The sequence below is a fragment of the Petaurus breviceps genome, unplaced genomic scaffold (assembly GCF_028583685.1).
Source record: "Petaurus breviceps papuanus isolate PSGF00001 unplaced genomic scaffold, PetGlider_PUasm1.0 181, whole genome shotgun sequence".
Classification (NCBI taxonomy): Eukaryota; Metazoa; Chordata; class Mammalia; order Diprotodontia; family Petauridae; genus Petaurus; species Petaurus breviceps.
Window position 1 is genome coordinate 15,796,054 of NW_027185784.1, and position 4,263 is coordinate 15,800,316.

Consider the following 4,263-nt stretch of genomic DNA (forward strand, 5'->3'; position numbering starts at 1 on the left):
AGCTCTGTTAGCCACTTCCCTAATCCTGATCAATTATAAGGACCAGGCACATTCGATTCCACATTTGGTCTGGCAGTTTTACACTCTACCCAAAAGCAGAGGGTGCTTGGGGGAAAACTCAAGTTTTTTATGATTCTCAGAGCCTCTAGCTCTGCCCTTCTGCAAATCATTGGATAAATCTACAAGACAACATCCCTAGAGTAATGAACTAATTGAATCATGGATTAGCCCCTATTATTCTAAATCAATAGTCTATTGTCTTAGTCCCACTGGGACACTGCCTTTCCCTGGATACTGAGTTTTGATGGACCCTCATCACATAGGCAAAGCATAATGGAGCTGGCCAGACACGACTGGACTATATTACAGTGCTTTACTCTTGCAATAAAAGCAAAAGGAATAAAATCAAATATGTTAAAAACAACTACCATGTGCCTATGATTCTTGCCCAACTCAGATGGCCCCTAACTAGTTCTGTACATTCCAAACCCAGGAGTTCCAGAACCACATTTCAGGTGCTTACACTCATCATCAGTCTACAGTCACAAGGATCTAGCTAATGCTCTCAGTGCTGGAATTAGTGATTGCTGCCGGTGCCATTCTATTCATAGCCTCCGGGAGGGGCCATGTTGAAAGAAGTGGGACCTGGGGCACTGATTTCTCCTTTGGCTACTTTCCTTCAGTCACTCTTCTGTTGCTAATTGGGGCCTCTGATTCTGCCTTCCAACTGCTTTTTGTCTGAGTTGAGACCCAGACTTGCTGGGTCAAATGGGGCCCCAATCACTCCTTCTTCTTGCTAGTGGAGCAATCCAGTAAGTCAGTCAGGGCAGACTCTGGCACCAAACGTGACTCCCCCTAGGCCTGCCATTCTTTTCTCTAGTCCTTCTTTCCTCAAATATTCACTAGACCATATCCTACAATCAATTAAAGCCCAGCCATTTGACATTTTTCCTACTTATGCCTCCTTTCAGAACCTTTAGGTGTAAGACCAGTTCTAAGACATGAGACCATGGCGGTTTTCTTTCCTCCTCTCCCATCCCTATTGGAGCACAGCATAGACTAGCTGCATGATCCTGGCTAGGTCATTTACCATTTCCAAACTTTATTCCTCTTCATTCAAAAGTGAATAATGATATTTTGAACAATGGACCTCAAAGGGTGATCGTGAGGTCCTTTGTAAACTTTAAGGTGCTATAGGAATATAAGTTATTATTATTAAGAAACTAGAGGTACACCTGAGAGAGGAGCCCAGGTTTCCAGCTCAATCCATTCGGCATAATAAAGAAATGTGAAGCCTGAGTCGCACTGCGCCAGTGGTTAAGGTCTCAGTTCATTTGCTTGTCGTAGGCTTAACCCCTTGGGCTCTGGAAGCCAAGCTGCCTTCTGGTTGACTCTCTCCATCCCCAGAGGTTCTCTCCCAATGTGGTAGTCACTGTGTATAAGAAGCTATTTCCTTCTTGAGACCCAGAGACATTAGGGAACACTATGTTTCAAGACTCGGCAAATACAACCGAGGAGGGCTGATTTCATACTTCACTTACTCCATCTTGCTCTGTGGAGTCATTCCCCATTCCTTCCTCATTCACAATTTTCTCTCTTCATCCTTCACTGACCCAGTCCTCAGCTAATATTCAAAGCCATTTTTTTTCTCCCCATCCACACACTGAATTACATTATTGCCATTGTCTCTCAGTCTATCTTTTTGCAATGAACCCATTTCTCTGTCTTGTCTCATTGGTGATAATACTTAAGACTCTTGGGTGTGTGTGAGAGGACTAGACACCAGTTTTTTTCTCACCCATAACTAGAGGAGGCTTTACCTAAAAGCAGTTAAAGCAGCTGGGAGCTGATTAGTCCCAACTGCCTTGATTCAGGTTCCTAGTCATATATGCCAGGATAAATACAGTCCCAGTCATGTGGAATCCGAGCCTCAGACTTGGTGGGTGTTTTTGCTTGGGACCACTTGAGTTGCCATACTCTAATGACCTACTGACAAGGCCCATTTTCATCTCCATTTCATGGAATTGAGTGAGGTGCTGCAACCAGAAAAGCTAAGTGCCACCATATCCTTGCTGTAACTTGGCTCTGGGCATTTCTTCTGGCTATCCCCCATGCTTGGAATGTTCCCCCTCTTCTGCTCTGATGACCTTCCTGGCTGCCTTTAAATCTAAATTAAAATTCCACCTTCTATAGGAAATTGTCCCCAACCACTTATTTCCATTGCTTTCTCTCTATTAATTATTTCCTGTTTATCCCATATATAACTTGCTTTGTGTATATTAGTTTGCATGTTGTCTCCCCCATCAGATTGCAAGCTCCTTGAGGGCAGGGACTGTCTTTTGCCTCTTTTTGTATCTCAGTGGGGATGCAAATATCTGGCACGTAGTAGGAGCTTAAAAAATATTTATTGAATTGAATATTCTTGCTGTGCTAGAGCAAAGAAAGCATCCCTCTGTAAAATGTTCAATGATTGAGTGCCTTCTTTTGTTCCCAGACTGAACCTGAACTAAGAAGGTGTTGGTGTATGAGCTACTATTCCAACTGTGAGTATCTCTCTCATACATCGAGACTGAGTCCTAACTCTGCCTCTGGGTTGATAGGTGATGCTGGCCAAGTCAATTCCCCTTGCTTTCTATTTCCTCATGTTGTAAAGTGGGGAAGTTAACCTAGAACACAAGACCATATCTCTAGAGGCCTTACAGATTATCTTTCCCAGTTCTCCCGTTGTACAGATGAGAAAGCCAAGGCCCCACCAAAAACGATACAGGCAGAGTCATAAATAGCAGAGTCAGCTCTCAAACCCAGATTTTCTGACATCAAATCCAGCAAATTTTTCATTGAAAAAGACACTCCATCTTCTGGCTACAGACATTTTTACTGGCTGCCCCGCATCCCTGGAATGCTCTCCCTCCTCATTCCAGGCTTATTTCGGGTCCCAGCTATTTCTTTTAATCCTAGTGCCTTCCCTCTGTTAATTAGCTCCAATTTATTCTCTATATAGCTGTTTTCATATGGTTGAGCTCCTCGAGAATGTAGACGGTCTTTTATCTTTCTTTGTATCCCCAGCACAAAGCAATGTCTCTGGCTCACAGAAGGCACTTAATAAATGTTGATTGACTGACTGACTCTGCATGTCCCTTCCAAGTACTACTATTTCTGTATTTCTGACTTCTCCTTCTCTGTCCCCCTAAATGTGGTTGTGTCCTGGCCTCAGTTAAATTCTTTTGCATAAACTGATGTTCCCTAAGGAAAGGCACCTATCTAGAATAGTTGGAATAGAGGATCAGAAAGAGAAAGCCAATTGCTTCTTCTGCAGAAAGGAGAAAGAACACCCCCCTCCCAAACTGCAGAATCTGCTTCTGAACTACTTTGTCTGATGAGAACATCAATAGATCTTCCCGAGTCTCACTTCTCATAGGCTATCAGAGGTCACCTAGGTTAATGGAAGGATTAAATTTTGAATTTAGGTTTCCTACCTGCCACTGGGAATTGTTTTCCACTGTTCATTTTCCTCCTCTTCCTGTTTTCTAATCTTTGATCTCTCATTTTTCTTTTCTTCCTTCTCCTCCCCCTTTTCTTTTTCCTCCTCCACTAGTAGGAAGAACATAGAATCATAGCCCCTGGGTTTACATAGTGACTCTGCTACCCACCACCTCTGTGACCTCCATCTTCTCTAATCTCCCATGCCCTCATCTGCAAATTAATGGCATTCTTCCAGCTCCAGGTTTGTGTTTCTTCTTATACATTTTCTTTAGTTGTGTTCAATTCAACAAGGATTTCGGGAACAGCCTACTTTGGAGCCCAATCAGTGTCTATGGGCTGAGATGGGCACATGAGATTCAGGAGATATGATTTCTGCCCTCATATTGTTCTTAATCTCCTGGGGGAGATCAGACTAAAAGATGGAATGGGTGACTATGGAAGACAAGTGTTCAGATGAGCAATGCAAACCTTCCCTCCTCCTCCCCCCTCCCCTTATAATGCCAGAGTACTGAGTCAGAGCTAGCACAAGGGATAAGTAGGAGCTCCTTGCAAAAGGAAGGAATAGCATTTACAATGTGAGAAGATGTGAAAAAAGGCCAGTTATGTGATTCTTTGTGGTTTGGCCTCAGGCCTCATCTAGAGCCCTCCTGGCCCCTACCCCTTCTTTCATAGCCCCTTCTTCTCCCTCCCAGCCATCTCTTCACCGCCAGAGATGAGCTAAAGGGTGTTGGTACAACCCAGAAATCTCTCTTACAAAGAAAACAATTGGTAGATTGAGGC